Below are 23519 nucleotides of genomic sequence, written 5' to 3'. Positions count from 1 at the left end.
AAACAAGCCAAGCTCCTTAAGTCTCCTTTCATAAGACAAGTTTTCCATTCCTCGGATCATCCTAGTAGCCCTTCTCTGTACCTGCTCCAGTTTGAATTCATCCTTTTTAAACATGGGAGACCAGAACTGCACACAGTATTCTAGGTGAGGTCTCACCTAGGTGCCTTGTATAATGGTACTAAAACCTCCTTATCCCTACTGGAAAGGCCTCTCCTGATGCATCCCAAAACCGCATTAGCTTTTTTTCCCCACAGCCATATCACATTGGCAGCTCAGTCATCCTATGATCAACCAATACTCCAAGGTCCTTCTCCTCTTCCGTTACTTCTAATTGATGCGTCCCCAACTTATAACTAAAATTCTTGTTATTAATCCCTAAATGCATAACCTTACACTTCTCACTATTAAATTTCATCTTATTACTATTACTCCAGTTTACAAGGTAATCCAGATCCTCCTGTATAATATCCCGATCCTTCTCTGAATAGGCAATACCTCCCAGCTTTGTATCATCTGCAAACTTTATTAGCACACTCCCACTTTTTGTGCCGAGGTCAGTAATAAAAGATTAAATAAGATTGGTCCCAAAACCAATCCCTGAGGCACTCCACTGGTAACCTCCCTCCAACCTGACAGTTTGCCTTTCAGTAGGACCCGTTGCAGTTTCCCCTTTAACCAATTCCTTATTCACCTTTTGATGTTCATATTGATCCCCATCTTCTCCAATTTAACTAATAATTCCTCATGTGCCACGGTATCAAATGCCTTACTGAAATCTAGGTAAATTAGATCCACTGCATTTCCTTTATCTAAAAAATCTGTTCCCTTTTCAAAAAGGGAGATTAGGTTGGTTTGGCACGATCTACCTTTTGTAAAACCATGTTGTATTTTGTCCCATTTACCATTGACTTCAATGTCCTTAACTAATTTCTCCTTCAAAATTTTTTCCAGGACCTTGCATACTACAGATGTCAAACTGGCCTGTAGTTACCCAGATCACTTTTTTTCCCCTCCTTTCTTAAAAATAGAAACTATATTAGCAATTCTCCAATCATTTGGTACTACTCCTGAGTTTACAGATTCATTAAAAATTCTTGCTAATGGGCTTGCAATTTCAGGTGCCAATTCCTTTAATATTCTTGGATGAAGATTATCTGGGCCCCCCGATTTAGTCCCATTAAGCGGTTTCAGTTTCGCTTCTACCTCTGATATGTTAATATCTGCCTCCATATCCTCATTCCCATTTGTCATGCTACCATTATCCCCAAGATCCTCTTTAGCCTTATTAAAGAATGAGGCAAAGTATTTGTTTAGATATTGGGCCATGCCTAGATTATCCTTAACCTCCACTCCATCCTCAGTGTTTAGGGGTGCAACTTCTTCTCTTTGTTTTCTTCTTGTTGATATGGCTATAGATCCTTTTACTATTGGTTTTAATTCCCTTTGCAAGGTCCAACTCTACTCGACTTTTAGCCTGTCTCACTTTATCCCTACATGTTCTGACCTCAATTAGGTAGCTTTCCTTGCTGATCCCTCCCATCTTCCACTCCCTGTATGCTTTCTGCTTCTTCTTAATCACCTCTCTAAGATGCTTGCTCATCCAGCTTGGTCTACAACTCCTGCCAATGAATTTTTTTCCCCTTTCTTGGGATACAGGCTTCCGATAGCTTCGGCAGCTTTGATTTAAAGTAATCCCAGGCCTCCTCTACCTTTAAATCCATAAGTTCTTCAGTCCAATCCACTTCCCTAACTAATTTCCTTAATTTTTGAAAGTCAGCCCTTTTGAAATCGAAAACCCTAGTTGCAGATTTATTTTTGTTAATCCTTCCGTTCAGTTTGAACTGAATTAGCTCATGATCACTTGAGCCAAGATTGTCCCCTACAACCATTTTTTCTATGAGGTCCTCGCTACTCACCGAAATTAAATCTTAAATGGCATCCCCTCTAGTCAGTTCAGCAACTACTTGATGAAGGAATCCATCAGCTATTGCATCTAGGAAAATCTGATCCCTATTATTATTACTAGCACTGGTCCTCCAGTCTATATCTGCAAAGTTAGTCTCCCATGATCACGCAGTTTCTATTAGTATTTACTTGATTAAAAACATTAAAAAGGGCTCCATCTGTATCCAAATTAGATCCTGGAGGTCTATAGCACACCCCAAGCATTATTGTAGGAGAGGCTTTACTAGTTTTCTTCCCCAATGTAATTTTTGCCCAGACGGACTCTGTCTTATCCATTGCATCACTTCTTATTTCTTTACATTCTACCTCATCATTGATATACAATGCTACTCCACCACCTTTACCTTTGTTTCTGTCTTTCCTAAACAGCACATACCCTTCAATACCTGTAGTCCAGTCATGACTACTGTTCCACCATGTTCTGTTATCCCTGTAATATCTGGTTTCACTTCCTGCACCAATAGCTCTAGTTCCTCCATTTTGTTACCTAGGCTCCTTGCATTGGTGTACAAACATCTTAATTTTTGCTGTTTGGCCTCGCTCACATTTTGTACCCTATTAGGCACTGTCATTCTACAGCCTGTATAACCTATTAGACTAGTATCCACACTGCCCTCGCTCCAATGCATCCGATGAAGTGAGCTGTAGCTCACGAAAGCTCATGCTCTAATAAATTTGTTAGTCTCTAAGGTGCCACAAGTACTCCTTTTCTTTTTGCAAATAGAGACTAACACGGCTGCTACTCTGGCTCCTTATATACAGTCTCCTACCCACGGCTGTATCCTTTCTTACTTCGTCTTCTTCCCTCAATGCTAAAATCTGGCGTGGAGATTTCCTGGACATCTCCCAACCATCTCCCCCAAATTCCTAGTTTAAAGTTCTCTTTATCAGTTGTGCCAGCCTTGATCCTAGAAGTCTATTTCCTTCCCTACTCAGATGAAGTCCATCCCGAGAGAACTGTCCTCTGTCCATGAATGCTTCCTGGTGGCCATACATCCCAAAGCCCTCCTTATAGCACCACTGCCTAAGCCATCTGTTGACAGTCATAATCTTGTCACACCTTTGTTGCCCTTCTCTAGGAACAGGAAGGATCCTGCTAAAGATCACCTGAGCCTCAATTTCCTTAAGCGTCTTCCCCAGCCTAGCATAGTCTCCCTTAATCCTTTCCAGCGAGAATCTAACCGTATCATTTGTTCCCACATGAAGGATAATTAGGGGATTCTTTCCCGCTCCCTTTAGGATCCTTTTCAACCTCACGTCTACATCCCGTATCTTAGCACCCAGAAGACAGCACACCCTTCTATTCTCTGGATCAGCTCTAGTTACAGGCTTGTCTATTCTTCTCAATAGAGAGTCCCTGATCACATAGACCTGCCTTTTCCTGGTGACAGTGCTATTCTCCAGTCTCTCTCCTGTTCCCTCTTGCTGCAAGTTCTTTCTATTCCTATTTTCCCTTATAAGCCTCTTCAATCCATCCTGTATCTTCCTGGGGCTCATATTTGGTGTAGTCTCCCTTGACTGTTCTGCTTTTCCTGTAGGACTAGCCTCTCTTCTCTTCTTCCTTATCTTCCACCTTCAACAAGTACCTGCTGAGCCCCTTCTTCATTTTCCAACTCTGCAAACCTGTTCCTAAGCTCTGTTTCTCCCTCACTAGCTCATCTTTTCCACTGCTTGGTCCTTTTAGTCACATGCTTCCACTGACCACTTTCCTCACCCAGTCTCCCCTCAAAATTCCCTAGCCCTGCTTCCATCTGCAAGTCTGAGCTTTTCCTCTTCAGATACCTCATATCTTTGCTCCATCATCTGCTCAAACCCCTTCCTAAACTCAACCAGACTTACCACCTGCATCTCCAAACCTCAGATCTTTTCCTCCATCAGCTCTATCAAATGGCATTTCATGCAGAAATAACTCTTACCAGTTCCTCCTCCAGGATCATGTACATACCACAGCTTCCACATCCAGTCATCCTCAATGTGTCTTCCACTACATGGGTCACTCTCACAGCTGCCTCCGTATCCATCATAGTCTTCCCACCTAAATCCTGTTAATCTGGGAAACAAGCCACACCAAAAAGACCACCCCCGACAGCAAAAGCAATCCCCAAACAAGCACCACAATACAAACTCCTACTCAAACTCCCCTGTTTACAGTTCTGTTTGCTGGCTCCTGTGCACTGAAGCTGTCTGTGCCACTGCCTGGCTACCTTTATAGGACCTCTAGTCAGAAGACCCACCCCCTAATCAGGGCTCAGCTGCTCTCCCAGCACAAAGCCCCTACACACACACACACACACACAAATACTAAAAATACAAAACCAAGTACAAATACCTTCTTCTCCAACAGAACTCCCACTCAAACTCCCCTGTTTACAGCTCTGTTTGCTAGCTCCTGTGATAAGCACACCTCCACCTAGTTTGCCTTTGAGGTCAATCCAGTAGGCATGTTCAGATGCCACCTAACTCTAGCAGGTAAGGAGGAAGAGACCCTCTATTATAGCCAGTGGTGAAAGCACTCATCCAGCATGTGGGAGACTGCTATTCAACTCCTCTCTTCACCCGATGATGATGAGGGATTAGAATAGGTATCTGCCATTTCTCAGGTGAGTGGCCTATATAGAGTTATTTTTACTCTTTTACTGGCCCAGTTAATATTTAAATAATTGAACAAGTTCAACCACAGAGATTGAGGGAGCCTCACATTAGAATATCCCAGAGTCTAGGGGTGAGGTTACTCATCTGAGAATTGGGAGACTTATGTTTAAATCCCTTCTCCTCATCAAATGGAGGGGAGACGTCAGCCAGGCATCTTCCACATCCTGCATGAGTGCTTTAACCACTGGACTAAAGGTAATAAGGAGGTTCAACTCTCTTTTCCCCTCATGCCAGCCCCCATCTGTTTTGTGTGAAGTTAGCCTTGAGCACACCTATCAAATCAGGCCCCACATCTGAGTTAGGCAGAGGAGTGCCTATCTTATCCCAGTTCATGGATCACTCTGGTGCTTAGGCGGGAGATAGGGGCCTGGATGCCGAGAGTGAGGGAGCAGTGCATGTGCCCAAAGGCAGGAACTTAGGGAACTTGTACTGCAAAATCTTAGGTGCAGACTGAGTTTAGGTGCCACAGAGTTAGGTGGAAACTGAACTAAACTTTGAAATGATACCTAAAATAGAACTTATGTGCCTAAGTATGGGTGTTACACAGCTAAGTACCTTTGTGCAGTGGTTCTCAAACAGGGGTACGCATACCCTGAGGGTCCACAGAGGTCTTCCAGGGGGTACATCAACTCATACAATGACTTGTTTATACTGCTATATATACCGTACACTGAAATGTAAGTACAATATTTATATCCCAATTGATTTATTTTATGAAATGGTAAAAATGAGAAAGTAAGCAATTTTTCAGTAATAGTGTGCTGTGACACCTTTTTGTATTTTTATGTCTGATTTTGTAAACAAGTCATCTTTAAGTGTAACTTGGGGGTACACAAGTCAAATCAGACTCCTGAGAGGGGTACAGTAGTCTGGAATGGTTGAAAGCCACTGCCTTTATGGATCCAGGCCTGAGTCCACCATATGTACGCTGTTGAACAGATTTTCAAAGGGGGTTGAACATCCACAGTTCCACTGAAAGTCAAGGGACCTGTAGGTGTTCAGGATTGCTGAAAATCAGGTTATTAGGGTGATGAATTGGACCTTTAATAAGATGCAGGAATTGGTAGGAAGACTTTGCTTCCACTCAGTGTACCAGAAAGAGATTGCCACTGGTTGGTGTATGAATTAAATGTTCTAACAGAGCTCTCTTCCAGTCCAAATAATTCAGTGAAAGAGTAGGTGACTCTATCCTGGGCAATTCATTTCTGGAATCAATGAGAAATTGCATTATAAATGATGTGTGCAAAATAATTCTGTCAAAGAGATGACTGCTAGCATGACCAGTTTACCAGCAACAATCATTGTTAGTTCTGTGCCCTGATTAATCCAGTAATTTCTTGACAAAATCAGGTGAAAAAAATCAGATCTCAGTATTCCACAAGGGAGAAATTGATTAAACTGACAAAGTAATTCTTAACAATTTTACCATCAGTGAAGTCAATTTTATAAAAGGTTTAGCTTTGTTCAAAGGTTACAAAGGAAAAAAAGATGAAGTAACTGCTGTATCTGCGTAACTGGTGAGCAGACACTAGATCAGATGTAACCAGTTAGGGGAGTCTCCCCATCTGTTTGCTGAACTCAGATAGCCTGATTCTGATCTCAGTTTGACAGTTTTAAATTTGACTTCTTTGACGTCAGTGGAGTTACTCCTAATTTACACAGATGTAAAACAAAATTAGGCTCAGTGTGTGCATGTCCTTCACTTTACCACAAAGAGGTCTCCAACCAGGAATCCTATAGTCCTTAGTCAGTAGTATTGTAGGCTCGTTGATTTTGGTGACACAATCTAGCAATTTATTTTTAGATTAAGAGAGTATATGCAAGTGACAATATTAACCTGACACTATTTCACTATTGCTATTCAGGAACAATTGATTGTTTCTTATACCTTGATTCTGTTATTGGCAATGGCTGCTGCTGTTACTGCTTTATTTATTTTTATGGTTGGGAATTGATGGATAGGGACAAAGGCACTGCTAAACTAACTTCTATATACAGTACCAGAATTGCAACGAATTGGGAAAAAGCTTGAAAGACTTTAAGAGAGCAGGCCACAATAAAGATTAATATAACTGATTATATATAATGGATGTAACTGACCAAGAAAGAAATATTTTAGTTTACGAAACCATGTCAAAATCAGTGTGTCATTTTCCCAGAAGTATTATAAATCTGAGAATAAGTAGATAGATTTCTTAGTATTTGGCCTATGCAGAATTATGAACAATCCACATTAATGGGAGTAATGTATTTTTAATAGGATTTTGCTTTGCATAACTGCAGTAAGCAAAATATTTCAGACTGGTCTGGTTTAAATTACCATCTTCAAATGTAAAACTGGTATCTAAGAACATAAGACAATTACTCTATTATCTAGAGGAAAAAAACGTAACCACTGAATGTTATCAAAACTGATTTGAGTATAATTATTAGAATGATAGTGTGGATTATTAGTATTATATTATTATATAGTATTTGGTTACAAACATCAAAATGAATCCACAGATTAGTCAGACCATCAACCTGCCTTACTTGTATCTATCAGAAATTTAATGACTGCAGAAATTTTGTTTTCATGATACAGCAAAGGTCAGGAGATATTGCTGGGTTTGGTGAACTAGGAACCTTTTTATAGGAACATGCTTCCAGCTGTTAAATGTTATGTTACCACTGCCTTATATGTAAGGAAGCTGAATTATTTTTTTAACATGGCTATATATGAGCCCATTACAAGAATCTAGCCAGAACAAGGAGCAGACCCTTGAAAACAAATCAAAACTTGTCTGAGGAAGAGATTAAAAATAGATCTTCTGAATTCACTAATATGCATTTCAATTAATATCCTACTGTCATAAATATAAAAGGAAGGGTAAACACCTTTAAATCCCTCCTGCCCAGAGGAAAAACCCTTTCACCTGTAAAGGGTCAAGAAGCTAAGATAACTTTGCTGGCACCTGTCCAAAATGACCAATGAGGAGACAAGATACTTTCAAAGCTTGGGGGGGGAAACAAAGAGTTCTCTCTGCCTGCGTGATGTTTTTGCTGGGACCAGAGCAGGAATGCAGGTCAGAACTCCTGTAAAAAGTCAGTAAGCAATCTAGTTAGATATGCGTTATTCTGTTTTGTTTAAATGGCTGATAAAATAAGTTGTGCTGAATAGAATGTATATTCCTGGTTTTGTGTCTTTTTGTAACTTAAGGTTTTGCCTAGAGGGATTCTCTATGTTTTGAATCTGATTAGCCTGTAAGGTATTTACCATTCTGATTTTACAGAGGTGAGTCTTTTACTTTTTCTTTAATTAACATTCTTCTTTTAAGAACCTGATTGCTTTTTCCTTGTTCTTAAGATGCAAGGGTTTGAGTCTGTGTTCACTCATGCAAATTGGTGAGGATTTTTATCAAGCCTTCCCCAAGAAAGGGGGTGTAGGCCTTGGGGGAATTTTGGAGGGAAAGACGTTTCCAAGTGGGCTCTTTCCCTGTTGTTTTTGTTAGATGCTTGATGGTGGCAGCAATAAGGTCCAGGGACAAAAGGTAAAATAGTTTGTACCTTGGGGAAGTTTTAACCTAAGCTGGTAAAAATAATCTTACGGGGTTTTTCATGCAGGTCCCCATATCTGTATCCTAGAGTTCAGAGTGGGGAAGGAACCTTGACGCCTACCTACCAAGTGTAATGAACCTGAACAGATTGTGGCCACTAGTGTTCAAAAGCAGCTTTGTGACAAAAAGGGAGAAGAGTACTGAAAAGAAATGCTGGTTCTGTCAAACACTGAGGTAAAAGGGCTGGTCCTTGTGCAAGCTAAGGAAATCTCCTTGCTTATAGATTTGCTAAGCATTATTATTACATGAAGATGAGAAAGAGCAAGCTAGGAAAAAATACAGGTTGGGGACCTTCAGGACCTGATCAAGCAGGTATTAATTCCTGCTGCACCTAGCCCACAGATGTTGCAGTGACTTCTATGATATAGGAGGTTAATTCCAATTCTCAAAGGGAAACTTGAGGTTCTGCTCACTCTGCCACAATTTGGGTCTGATCCTGGCTGAGAGCAGCTAGCCCCCTGAAGAATCAGATCCTGAGGAGTGATTTGAGGAGAGTCCAATGAATACGCTCATTGGGAGAGCAGCTGCTCTGTTCTAATGCAAGGCCATGTTCTTCCCACCACTGCCTAAATGCATCCAGGTCAAATCTTTTGATCTTCCTCCCTTAGCAAGAAGCTAGAGGCCAAATTAAAGGTTCAGAATAAAATGACATGCTAAATTCAAGGATCTGAGGTACAGACTCCTTGGTTTTCTTGCCAGTGACATCACAAATGCCTATATGTAATGGGAATAATAAAGGTTTAGGGTTCTTTAAAAATCCCAGCCTGCAGGAATTAGATGACCAACTGCCCTTGAATAACAGTAAGAATTGCAAGCCTAATGGCTTCAGGCTCCTTTGAAAATTCTAGTCTAATTTTTTTTCTTTCAAGCTTTTGCTGATGGTGCTTGTGATGTCACTCATTTAGCCAGAGAAACTCACAAGTCTGCAGGTCATATTTCTCAAGAAAGTAGCAAATGTTTCAAGTATGATGCAACATATTTTAACTTTTTAAAAGGAGTATTCCTTCCTTCCTTGTTATGGATACCTCACAAATAATTTTTTAAAGGGCTTAGTGATTTAAAAACAATTCTTTGCAGTTCACGTCTAAATATAGCCATAGTAATTAATTAAAAACTACAGAAAATAATTTTTAAATACATTCATACAGCATTAGACTGCAGGTGCCCCAAGCCAGTGGATATATCTAAAGATGTAAAGCAAACTCAATCCATCAAACAGGAAAGAATTACAGGTAGCATAAAATTTAAATAAGCCATTACTAAAGATGCAGAAATCAGATTCATATTAGAAGCTATGAAATATGTGTAAGATTTTACAGGTTTTCACCTATTTAAAATCTTTTGCAAGGAAACATGCTCTAGGCAAGCTTACAAAGTAGTTCCCTTTTGAAGAAAGGCCCTACTGCTTCAAAGTGTTTCTGTTTGGTTGTGTGGTATAATCTACTTCAAACACAAGTGAAGCAAAGCTTTTGACTTAGCACAGTGTTAGGAAAGAGGTTTAAGTCTCAATTTTCTGAAGGCTCTTCAAACTTTACAGTTTTCCAAGACATCACCCCATACTATTATGTTACATGCCCTCCTTAAAGACTGTTGTTACTACCATTATATTTACCTAACCAGACAAATACAGAACATAATAGGGCAAATTCATTCCTATGGTAATTCCACTAAACTCATTAGATTACTTCAACGATTAGCTGGCCAAACCTGGGTACACAAATGTAGAAATCATAAAATGTGCCACCATGTATTCTTAAAGACACAATGAGATATTTAATTTGCTGTCTTGTTTTCTATCTTGTCTTGACCCCTGCCCCTTTCCTTTCCTCCCCCACCTGTTACACTGTGTAATCAAACCAGTCAGACATCCATAATAAGTGCTGTACATGACAGATCAATGCAGATTTTTGAACTGCATGAGTCTTATCTACATGCCCTGTTATCTATGGCAGCCTTCCCGCAGGCACCACAACACAGTATAGAATTTTCTCTAATAACCTCACTAAGCACTCAAAGGCTAAGTCAGCACAACAGATCGTTTTACCATTATGGTGTTAGTAACACTGTAGTTTAAAGATCTGGCAGAATCAATACACAAAACCATATTTCAGGAGTTCAGAATTTAGCTACAAAAATGATACTCCATATTGAACTGAGGCATATGTAATGCCCTCTAATCAGGAGCATGTCCTTAAAGCAGCTTAAATAAAATCTGTTTTGTTTTTTAATTTATAGGACAGTTTAAACAAAATCCCAGTCCTCCTTAATTCCATTATTGTTCATGTACAAAGTTAATGCTATGCTCTTTGTGTAGGCTCCTATTTGTCTATCTAAAATTACTGGTATTAGATAGTCTTTTGTTCTCATTTAGAATGGACATTTCTGACCTCAAAGGCTCTGTTTACACTAACAAACTTCATAGCTGTAATTCACCATAGGTACAGCTCCAGCAATGGTAACAATAATGAAAGCTATAGAGTAGACAGGGATCAGGTTTTTGCCACTGTGCTGCATGAGTTATGCTTTTACTACAGTTTGCACCATTGCTTCCAATGGTGAAAGTGCACTGGCAATGAATTAGGGCTATGAAGTTACCCAGTATAAAGTTAATTTAACAGTCCATAAAGTGCTATATCAGAGAACTGGCACATTCTTCCATATGACATGACTAATGTTTTAAGGAAAACATCTACATTGTCATCTGAATGCAAATATGCATATTTGTCTATAAAGAAACAAGCAAATAATGATGTGCTAACAAAGATGAAGTAAAATATTCTTCCAGCCAACATAAAGAAGCAACATAGTCTAATAGATAAGGTACCGACTAAGGCATCAAAAGGTTCTACTCCTAGTTTTGCTGCTGACCTGCTGCATGACCTTGGACCAGCCATTTTGACTCAGATCCACAAAAAGATTAAAGTGCCTAAGTCCAAAAAGGTAGGTGCTACTGAGACCTTCAACATCCCTGCTTTTGCGGCTGCCACCTAACCCTGAAGGCACCTAAATTTTTGCCATAAGAGTCCCCTGGTACCTAGGTTTCTGCTGCTGGGCATTCACACAGCCTCACTGTAGGCATCCCGATGCTTATCACATACCTAAGCCCTGGTATAATCCACAAGCCTATCCAGGAGGCATGCTTTGAGCACACCTATCGGATCAGGGCCCTCACAAAATCTGGAGCAGGCAGGTGGTGGTGCTGGTGGTGACATGCTCAGTGTTGCAATGCCTGAGTCTCTTTGTGGATCCATATTTTCATCTGTTTCCCCTTTCATTCTTAGTCCATCTTCCCTATTTACATTGGAAGCCCTTGGTGGCAGAGGCTGTGTCTTACTATGCATTTGCGGTCCACATGGTGTTCTGAGTGCAACTGTAATACACATAGTAATAATCTGCTTTTTCAGAGTAGCAAATTAACTGCTCTTTCCCATATCAACATGCACATTCAGTTCTGAGAGAGGACTTCTATGACTTACCTTGCTATTCTATAAAGACACCATTTTTTTAAAATGTAAAATATTACGTGGTTGTGTTTTGAGGTGCCAGAAAGGTTACCACCCTCACCAAGACACCTGAAAATAGGTCAGCAGCTATCCATTTCAAAGAGACCTATAATGCTGCAATGGAAACTGAGTTAATCCCGATTTATGTACCGAATGCCCCCACTAACCTGACATTCTGAACATAACTATTCAGAAAAGGCTAGTTAAGATTTGTTCATGTTCCCCTGGCATTTTCTGTTTCATTTAAAAACCCTGGGCCAAATCTGTCTCATTGGTTTGCCTCAATGTATTTTACACAGCTAAGTTTGAAATGTTTGGTCATAGAATGCATTAATGATGTCACAGGCTATAAAGAGAATTCTAGTATCAGTGAGCTCACATAATGATCCTTTATAGGATATCTTTAGTAAAGCCAGATTTCATGGAGCCAAAAACATTAAATAAAATTTATTTTAAATTAATTTCTATCTGTAATGTCTGCTAACTTCCCTATAAGGGGAACATTCACCTATATATATATATAACATTCACATATAAACTTGCAATTAGCTGAATTTTCAAAACAGACAGACTACTCAAGCAGGACCTTAGGTAAACTTGCGTAAGTTTTTTAAATAGCTATCTGGTACATGCAATACATTAAGGGTCAGATTTTTAAACATATTTAGTTGCTTATGTGCATCTTTAGGGATCTTTTGCTTATGCTTAATAATCCTTGCCCCTCAGAGTCAAAGGAGCATAAGGACAGTTCCTCCTTGTTAGGGCTTTTATTCCTTCCCCCCTTCTGCTTCAAGTTGCAAATTTAGCTGATGGGAGGAATCCACTTGCATGTCTCCTCTTCACTGAGGGATGGGGTGGGGAAGAACAAACAAGAGTCCTTTGTCCTCTGATGTGCCACAATAGTTTGTCTGGTGTTGATGGGCCGCCTTTGTCGTAACACCTTCTGCTGGAGACCGTTTCACATTAGTTAACGTTTCTCTCCTACCTGGTGATTTATGCAGTTGTAGAGGCTTATAATACAAACACTTACAATATGGGAGACAGATTATCAATGAGATGCATGCAACAATTATAGGCATTTAATAGAGTATAAACAATAAGCCCATTTTTATAACTCTAATACCTATTTTAACAATACTAAGACACAGGTGAGCCAGATTGATTCCAGCTATTCATTTGTCAGTATTTAAGTGAGGCATGGGGAATTTGGCATAAGCTGACACCTGGTTTGCCAGCATCACAATATTGTAAAAGTTGTAAAGATGTTTTGACTAGTTTTGTAATCGACTAGAAATACATTATTGTCACTATGCTGCACACCGTGGCCACTCAGAACTTCATGGTGAAAGCAGAGACAGGACCAAGTCTTCCTACACAAAAAGTACAGACCACTTGACCTAAAGGAGAATTTTGGTTAGCGGCTTACTGCTCGAGAGATACTTGAGCAGTACCAGATTCATTCAAACAGGTGGGGAGGCTTCTATACGTTACAATATATTACAATATATGTAATACTGGAGAGGAGACTTCTTACAGGAAAGTTAAACATAAGTCACTAGGACATACTTCTACGGTTAAGGATTTCACTCCTAGTGTCCTAATGGGCCTGTTTAACTTTCAAGTGCCAAGTCTACATTTATCAATTAAATGATAATCATTATGTCACCATTTCACTCATTCCTTTCAACTTTAATAGATTAAAATTAAATTGGCTCAAGCCAATTTTGGCTTTGTGTTGAGAGGAATTACTTTGATTGACATCTGTCTGCTGACTGGGAACAGTTACTTTGATGAATGGCATCAGTACAAAGGGGTTTTGTGTGTTTGAGGGAAGTTTTGTACATACCCAATCAGCTGTTGGAAGCAGGCCCTGGGAGAAGTAGCAGACAATTGAGCGGCATGACTGGCTCTAGGTTTGAAAACGGAACACTTTTGCTAGAGCCCTGAAACTGTGGCTAAATATCTGTAAGTTTTATTGCTGTTTCACCCTTCCTTATTCAAGGAAACAAATGTATATTTGTAAACAAAATTCATCTAGGAAAGAGTGACCAAAGTCTGGGTCCATTCCTTTCTCTTCCCAAATAAAAAGTATTCCAATAATCAAAGGTTTTCATTATTACTGGGAAGATATTACAGTTAAGTCACTGCATGTTTTAAGAAGTTCTCTAATAATAAAACATTTATGTGGATATATTTTTCACTTAAATTTCCTCCAGGTATAAAATAATACATTATGTTTTTGACTAGTATCATCAACTCACTATAACATTCAAACTATTGCACATGGTCTTTGAGAATCCACCCTTATTACCCTCCATTCTAATTGGATACATTCTTTGCAACAGCAGCAGGTTCACAGAACATCAGCAAGCTGTGTTTGTATAAGCTTTGTTACACAAACATACAAGGCCATATTTTGGCTTCAGATGTACCTTTAATACTACTGCTAAAACTACTTAAACCCATGTATCGGGATCCTCAGGTGGTGTAAATCAATATAGCTCCACTGAAGCCAACGAAACTATGCCAATTTACCCCCAGCTTCAAATCCAGCGAATGTTTGGTGTTTTTTTTTGTTTTTTTTTTTAAAAAAGAGCTTGAAAGAAGCTGAACAGAATTTCCATCTTCACTCTGAGATGCTAGTTCTAAAGGTTTTTTCCCCAGTGTGCACTTTCATAAATTCATTGTAAATTTTAATTATACAACAGCAATTTCAAAAGACTAAGTAAGCAGCAATTACAGTTGTACAAACACTTGAAACTGAGAATGAATAGGTTTCAGAGTGGTAGCCGTGTTAGTCTGTATCAGCAAAAAGAACGAGGAGTACTTGTGGCACCTTAGAGACTAACATTTATTTGAGCATAAGTTTTCGTGGGCTAAACCCCATTTCATCGGATGCATGTAGTAGAAAATACAGTAGGAAGAATGTGTGTGTACACACACACACACACACACACACACACACACACAATGGGAAAAAATGGGTGTTGCCATACCCACTCTAATGAGAGTGATCAGTTGAGGGGAGCTATTAGCAACAGGAGGAAAAAAAACCTTTTGTAGTGATAATCAGGATGGCCCATTTCCAACAGTTGACAAGAAGGTGTGAGTAACGGGGGGGGGGACGGGGGGGGATAAGCATAGGGAAATAGCTTTACTTTGTGTAATGACCCATCCACTCCCAGTCTTTATTCAAGCCTAATTTAATAGTATTCAGTTTGCAAATTAATTCCAATTCATCAGTTTCTCGTTGATTTGCAAACTGGATACCATTAAATTAGGCTTGAATAAAGACTGGGAGTGGATGGGTCATTAGACAAAGTAAAGTTATTTCCCTATGCTTATCCCCCTCCCGGCCCCCCCCCCCCGTTACTCACACCTTCTTGTCAACTGTTGGAAATGGGCCATCCTGATTATCACTACAAAAGGTTTTTTTTTCCCTCCTGCTGCTAATAGCTCCCCTCTACTGATCACTCTCATTAGAGTGGGTATGGCAACACCTATTTTTTTCATGGTGTGTGTGTGGTGTGTACACACACTCTTCCTACTGTATTTTCCACTACATGCATCTGATGAAATGGGGTTTAGCCCACGAAAGCTTATGCTCAAATAAATGTATTTGTCTCTAAGGTGCCACAAGTACTCCGCATTCTTTTTGAGAATGAATAGTGAGGGAATTGCATTTCTGTGTTTATAAGCAGATCAATAGCCTAACCTTATTAGAGGTACTTGATATTCAGAGTCACTCTTGTGAGCATATGAGAAAAAGTGCTAAGAATTCCTGTTTAAAAAAAAAAAAATTGATTACTGAAGAGGAAAATTCCAATAATTACCCCCCTATAAACATAATTGTTTCTCAGCCAAATTGTCCATTTATCTTTCTGTATGCTTCCATGTAGGTGATATGTTCAATAATTTGTTTGTTGTTTTTGTCGGGCATTCAAGAGCCTGATTTTGCTCTCCTATAAGTCAATGAAAAGCTCCCACTGACTTCAGTGGTCTGAGATCAGGCCTTTGCCTTCTGGCATTGCAGACAAAGGGAATTACAGGTACTCACCATCTCTGAACATTGGACCATTAGAGTGGATTCAGTAGTCCAGTCTAGAGGTGATAAAATGCTAACCCAGTGCTCAGAATGAGCTGATATGCCGTGATAGGGTCTCCCAGCACCTCTCTAATGATGCTGGCCTGTTCATCTTTCATTTGGAAACAAAAAGTAAGTCTGTAGTTGTTATGGCTGTGAAGAAAACCTCATAAAGTGTCAACTGAGCATAGTGCAAAGATGTCTATGGAAATCTGCGGGGAGCTTGGAACAACAGTGCTGAGAGGTGTGAACTACCTTATTCATCTCAGTGAGGTATTAACTCAGATGTCCAGTGATGATGATATAGACATCAACACTCTTAGCTATTTCTTTGCTCATGCAAAAAAACAGGAGGATCACAGATCTGCACAATTTACAGAATGAGGTCTCATTTTGGTGCTACAAATATAAATTTTTCCCCCTCCAATCAAGAAAGAGGCATGTCCAGGGAGCCCAGCAGAGCCCATGGTCATATTCAAATCTCACCAAGTGGGAGCCATGCACAGAAATCCCAGTGGGATTTAGAGAGCACACAAAACCTTATATTGGACTTCTGCAGTATATTCAGAGTGGTATATCATTCTGGTAGCTCTTATGGTCAGAATTTATTTTGTGGACAGGTCATAGAAGGGTGCTACTGCCTTTCCCCCCACAGTTCACCACCCTGACAAAACCCCTCAAAAAAGTGAGCCTTAAAAATGGTCTGTCTTTCCTCATTTCAATTATGGAAGGTCCTGGAAAAAATTTTGAAGGAGAAATTAGTTAAGGACATTGAAGTCAATGGTAAATGGGACAAAATTATAACATGGTTTTACAAAAGGTAGATCGTGCCAAACCAACCTAAACTCCTTTTTTGAAAAAGTAACAGATTTTTTTAGATAAAGGAAATGCAGTGGATCTAATTTACCTAGATTTCAGTAAGGCATTTGATACCGTGCCACATGGGGAATTATTAGTTATATTGGAGAAGATGGGGATCAATATGAACATCAAAAGGTGGATAAGGAATTGGTTAAAGGGGAGACTACAACGGGGCCTACTGAAAGGCGAACTGTCAGGTTGGAGGGAGGTTACCAGTGGAGTTCCTCAGGGATCGGTTTTGGGACCAATCTTATTTAATCTTTTTATTACTGACCTAGGCACAAAAAGTGGGAGTGTGCTAATAAAGTTTGCAGATGATACAAAGCTGGGAGGTATTGCCAATTCGGAGAAGGATCGGGATATTATACAGGAGGATCTGGATGACCTTGTAAACTGGAGTAATAGTAATAGGATGAAATTTAATAGTGAGAAGTGTAAGGTTATGCATTTAGGGATTAATAACAAGAATTTTAGTTATAAGTTGGGGATGCATCAATTAGAAGTAACGGAAGAGGAGAAGGACCTAGGAGTATTGGTTGATCATAGGATGACTATGAGCTGCCAATGTGATATGGCTGTGAAAAAAAGCTAATGCGGTTTTGGGATGCATCAGGAGAGGCATTTCCAGTAGGGATAAGGAGGTTTTAGTACCATTATACAAGGCACTGGTGAGACCTCACCTAGAATACTGTGTGCAGTTCTGGTCTCCCATGTTTAAAAAGGATGAATTCAAACTGGAGCAGGTACAGAGAAGGGCTACTAGGATGATCCGAGGAATGGAAAACTTGTCTTATGAAAGGAGACTTAAGGAGCTTGGCTTGTTTAGCCTAACTAAAAGAAGGTTGAGGGGAGATATGATTGCTCTCTATAAATATATCAGAGGGATAAATACAGGAGAGGGAGAGGAATTTATTTCAGCTCAGCACCAATGTGGACACAAGAACAAATGGGTATAAATTGGCCAGCAGGAAGTTTAGACTTGAAATCAGATGAAGGTTTTTAACCATCAGAGGAGTGAAGTTTTGGAATAGCCTTCCAAGGGAAGCAGTGGGGGCAAAAGATCTATCTGGTTTTAAGATTCTACTTGATAAGTTTATGGAGGAGATGGTATGATGGGATAATGGGATTTTGGTAAGTAATTTTATCTTTAAATATTCAGGGTAAATAGGACTAATCCCCTGAGATGGGATATTAGATGGATGGGATCTGAGTTACCCAGGAAAGAATTTTCTGTAGTATGTGGCTGGTGAATCTTGCCCATATGCTCAGGGTTTAGCTGATTGCCATATTTGGGGCCGGGAAGGAATTTTCCTCCAGGGCAGATTGGAGAGGCCCTGGAGGTTTTTCGCCTTCCTCTGTAGCATGGGGCATGGTTGACTTGAGGGAGGCTTCTCTGCTCCTTGAAGTCTTTAAACCATGATTTGAGGACTTCAATAGCTCAGACATAGGTGAGGCTTTTCGTGGGAGTGGGTGGGTGAGATTCTGTGGCCTGCGCTGTGCAGGAGGTCGGACTAGATGATCAGAATAGTCCCTTCTGACCTTAGTATCTATGAATCTATATATAGCAAGGCTTGTCCATAGACTAAAAACCAGAGTTATGTATTCATTAATTGCTAACTGTATCACAGTTTGTGGCTTCTGAGCCAAAAGAATAGCTCTTGACATGACTACCAATCAGGTACAAAAAGGTGATCACAAACTTTTTTTTTTAAACGTTTAGCATATTTTACACTGATTTATCATGGTTCTGAATGGCAATCATTCATAAATTACTTCAATTATGGTGATGATAGGCGCACAGAATGAAAACTGGCTGTTAAAAGAATGTGTTCCCTTCTGAATCAAGTAATGTTGTTTGTATACTATAACCCATCATAAAATATATCTGGAATACTTGACTACTAGTGTGGAGTTTACTTCAAACATCTCTAGTCATTAAAACTACACAAGGTCAATTTGTGACAGTATATCTTATCATTAGAACCTATTTTCCTATCGGACTTATAGAGGGAAACTTGATGGCATGTAAACAATTAATCACATATGAACGAACAATGAAAGCTCTGTTTAACAGCCCAGAGAATTCATTTCTTTTGCCAGCACACAACAGCATCAGCAGCATGAATGGTACCATTGCCATGAATGTTGTGTAGGAAACCCCAGTTTGTGAAGGATTACAAGAATTCTGCTCCCTAAGGACAACATGTTCTTATCTGATCTGCACTGAGGACCCAAGGTAAGGAGCAAAAAAGGTGAGTGCTCTGTTGCAATATAGCTACTCTACATAACTGAGATGCCAACCAGATTCTGCAGCACATCTGCATTAACTCCAATAATACATAACACTCAATGTGTACCTCAGATTCCTTGGGAAATCTGCTTAATCATAAGCATCCTTTATTTAAAAGAGAAATTCACCAAAAGAAAAAATGAATGGGTTGTCCAACATTTTTTTTTAAAATGGTGCCTAAATTTAGGGTTCTAAGTAACTGACCTGATTCTCATAGTTGCTGACTGCTAAACACTTTTGAAAATCAGGCTACTTATTTAGTTGCTTATCTATGGATGCAGGAGCCTAGCTTTAGGGTTCTATTTTTAAAAAAATCTTTCCCAGTAGCTCTAGATATTACTTAAGCCCCCTCCCTGCAATCTTCTGAAACAACAAAACACAGCAAACTAGCAAAGGAATATCTGTTATTTGTAGTACCTCTGCATCATTCACTGCACAAGTATGTATACATATGCATAATATACTAGCCAAGGGAAGGGAATAACTGGTCTTCTTAACCGGGATCAAGGACATCTGGGTTCTATTCCTGGCTCTCTCATACAACTCCTATGTGATACTAGGCAAGTTGTTTAAACCTGACGGGCTGCATGCAGGCCACAGGTTGCCTACCACGGTCATAGATCAGTTTGTGAAGAACATTTACCATAGTGGTCACAGTGCAAGTTACCTAGTTGTGTTGATTGAACTGAACATTGTTTCCGTGCCTGGTGCTGTGCTTCCAGCTGCTCCACATGAGTCTTGCCAGCAATGGAGAGCAAAGAGATACTGTGGTAGTTACCACAGTCGCTCCATTGAGCCTTTGTCACCATTTATAAGCATAATGTTGGCATATTTCAGTTATTGCGGTATAATTTCTTGAAGCCAGGCATGTAAGAAAAATTCTAAGAGCTTATCAATGGGAAGATTTTCTCTGTGTTTGAAAACCTCAGCTGGAGTGGCATCAGGATTAGGGGATTTATTATTTTTCATTACTTGAATAGCCTCGTGGATGTGGATCAGCAAGTGCAGTAGATGTGGGAATTTAATCGACATTATCCAGCGACTCATCAAACTGTAGATGAACAATTAAGTAGTTCACTAAAATGTTCATGCCACCTTTATAAAATGTTATAAGAGATCTGCCATCAGCACTTGTTAGCCATGTCAAGGCAGATTGGATAGGGCCATACACAGCTGTGATCACATCACAGAAACCTTTGGAGTCATATTGTTTCAAAGTGAAACCCTGTAGGACATCATGGCTACCATAGCAGCCCAGAGAGTGAACCTTGCCACCATACTTCACTCTACAAAACAATCCCCTACTCACCCTGTGTCTACTATCCCACCATGTGGAGGAAGGTTTGGACTTATGGACCCAGAAAGCATGTACTTAACTATCACCAAGGTGCTTCTTTAACTATGACCAAGATGACAAGTTCATTCTCCTGCTGTATGACGAATTTGCTTGCATAACTCTAACCACGCCTCCGTCTTATGCCAGTTATGGTTTTCACCCTCATCGCAATCTGCACCTGCAGGCTTGCCAGTTCCTGTGGCAACAGACCTCATTATCCACCTTCACCACATTCCCCAGGAACTTATGGAGTATGTGGACACCACCAAGAAAACATAGATGCCATCCCAAGACCGCCAAGTTGCACCAATACTAAAAGTGAGTGATAAGGTCTGGCTCTTCGCTAAACATCTGAAATCCTCTCGCCCATCTTTCAAATTAGACTATCAATACCTGGGTCTAATCAAGATTGCTGAACAAGTCAACCAGTATCATTCTGATGCCAGCTGCCGGAATCTCTAAATGTCCACCCGGTTTTCCATATGTCCCCTACTGAAGCCCTATAAAGAAAGTCTCTTTCCGCACTGCCTACTCCGATGAAAGAGTCAAGAAGAACATGTAGTTGAGAAATCCTGGATTCTAAGCCAGTCCATGGTCAACTTTATTACCTGTTAACCTGACTGGGAGGGTTACAACCCAGAAGAATGGTCTTGAGAACCAGGCAGGAATGTCCATTGTTCCACAGCTTGTACATACTTTTCTTCATAAGAACCCAGAAAAACCAGGCCTGAAAGGCACCTTAAGGGACAAGTACTGTCTGGGTGATCCTGGCAGAGCTGCCTGATTGTTTGCACTTCTGATTAGTGGAGGGGTGGAGCTAGCTCTACTTGATCCAGCAGCAGCCAGAGCTCACAGGCTGCTTAATGCGTACCCTGCCTACAGCTTCTTCCTGTGCCTCTTCCTCTGCCTGTTCCTGCCCAGCCTGCTCTTGTGTCTGCACCAGCCCCTGCCCTTCTCCGTCCTAGACACCCCTTGCTCTGTTTCCTGACCACGTCTCCGGGTCACCCATTGGCTCTGGCATTTAACTTCTGATCCCTGGCTCTGACCCTCAATTTTCAGCTATGCCCCTGGGTGTCCCATGGTCCTGATTCTTGATTCCAGCTCAGCTCCTCTCTAACTGCCAGGCCTGGCCAGTCCCAAGGTCTCTGACCATTAGGCCTGACTGTCCATGTCCCTGATAGGCATTCACCTCTGCCATCAGTGCTATTTCATGAGCAGGATTCATGAGAAGGGATTTTAGAGTGGCTTGTGAAGTGGCATGGAGTGGAACTGGATCATATTTCTGTGTTCATTGTTTTGTGGCCCAACAATCCCAAGTAATTCTACTCTGTGCTGCAAGGAAATGGGGGAAATGGTCCCCAAATAAAGGAGAAGAAGGGTAGAGATTAGTTCCGAAACTGATTCCAGGCTCTCGGGCACTGTGGCCTGGCTGTTAACATGGCAGACCTGGAGGAAAGCAATCCAGTAGGAGGTTTAGTCTAGCCTCAGAAGGTTTTCCCTTTGGTTGTGGGTGCCTCTCCAGGGTCCTGGGGAAGAAGATGGTGCTTAAGAAGAAGTGAACGCCAGCTCTTCCATACAAGAAGGAGCAGGGATGATTCCCTGCTTTACCCTCTCCTCCTTGTATTATCTCACCTGAACATCAGACATGCATTTTGTAGGACCTCCAGTAATAGCCAGTCATTTATGACACTGGTAATGTGCCTATCAAATTTCTTGCACCAGATTTTTTCTTGTTTTGAAAACTAGGCCTTCAACTATCTACGTATCAGAAGTAGAGTTCATTTAGGGCCTCTCTTACTCACTATGCTAATTTGATTAGTCATATATTTCTGTAAGAAGCTGATGACAGTGTCTCCAGGGAAAAAAGAAAATTCTGAACTGCTTTAAAACTGAAATTTTAAAAAAGCTCTATTTATTAGATACAATAATCTGCCCAGTTTGTAAACCAGCATACAATGGTGTAACATAGTACAAAACCAGGTCTCTTTCTCCACTGCACCTCCCAATCCTGTTGATCCAAGGACAGAGAGACTTTGTCTCTCAAACAAAACTGTGCAATGAATAGAGATTTTGAAAACAAGTCCAAAGTAATAGAAGTAATTTTTTTGTAGAAAAACAATAAATTAATCTTTATTATAAGGATTTTAGAATGTACAAAGCTTACGCCGGGGGATCTCCAGTTGTGAAGTTTCCTCATTCTGATATTTCATAGCTTCATAGAGTTTAAGGCCAGAAGGGACCATTAGAATCTAGTCCGAGCTCCTGTATATCACAGTGCATTAATTTTCACCCAGATACTCCAATATTATGATCAAAGACTTTATTTAGATCAAAGCAATTCAGTCCTCAGAGAAAATGAGAGAGGCCAAAGTGCACCAATGCCCAAGGTCACTGAAATGGCAGGGAATTGATTAGGTGAGACATGTCCAGATAATCTCAGCTGGTGAATCATACCCCATGCTACAGGGAGAGGCAAATCCAACAACAAAAAAATACTAAGACCATTTGACTGGAGGGAAAATTCCTTCTCAACTCCAAATCTGGTGATCAGTTACATACTGAGCATGTGGGAAAGATATACCAGGCAGGTATCTAGATGGAGGATTCTCTGTACCACCTCAAAGCATGGCTCCACCCCATCTGGCAAACCTGTAGCTGTGCCAATCTTTGATGCTTCAGAGAAAGGGAAACTGACCCCCCCTCCCTCTCCCCCCAAAACCCTCAATTAAAAAAACAAATACTACCCCAGAATATATGTAACCAATTGTGCATCAGGGAGAAAAATTCCTTCCTGATCCCTGCAAGTTACTGTCTGAAGCCCTGAAGCATTAAATTTTATTACAGTCATTATCTTAAAGCTGCAAGTGCTATAAACTTTATTTTATATGGTGGAGATAAAAGCAGAAAGTCATTTACAAAAACAAAATGTAGAAAATAAAGAAAAATAATTACTTTACAATTTTTTTTGTATAAGTACTTGTTTAATTCTTAATCAAGATACAATGTAAAAAGAGTTTGTGCTCTGTCCAAATAATGCATTTAATAAAAAAAGTTTAAAAAAGCAAACTTATTTCTATATCTACATTTTATAAGTGCCTCTTTGTAACACATCTTGACTAGCAAGCATACTGTACCTTATTCAAACAATATGAAATCAGCTGTTCACCATCAATTGGAAGATGAAGCTTCCTCTCCTTTAAAAGGAACCATTGTGTTCAGAAATAGAAAAGCT

General features: G+C 40.1%; 1 long non-coding RNA gene across 1 annotated transcript in view; it reads left to right on the top strand.

Annotated features, from left to right (window-relative positions):
• The first annotated feature begins 7626 nt into the window (after positions 1-7626).
• LOC119851886 overlaps positions 7627-23519 on the top strand; it is a 29121-nt gene continuing 13228 nt past the window's right edge. The window contains exons 1-2 of the long non-coding RNA XR_005291443.2: positions 7627-7682; positions 18762-18897. This is a non-coding gene — a long non-coding RNA (uncharacterized LOC119851886). The remainder of the gene's footprint in view (positions 7683-18761; positions 18898-23519) is intronic.

This window comes from Dermochelys coriacea, chromosome 2 (genome assembly GCF_009764565.3).
Source record: "Dermochelys coriacea isolate rDerCor1 chromosome 2, rDerCor1.pri.v4, whole genome shotgun sequence".
NCBI classification, from domain to species: domain Eukaryota; kingdom Metazoa; phylum Chordata; order Testudines; family Dermochelyidae; genus Dermochelys; species Dermochelys coriacea.
This window is presented reverse-complemented; position numbering and strand designations above follow the sequence as displayed.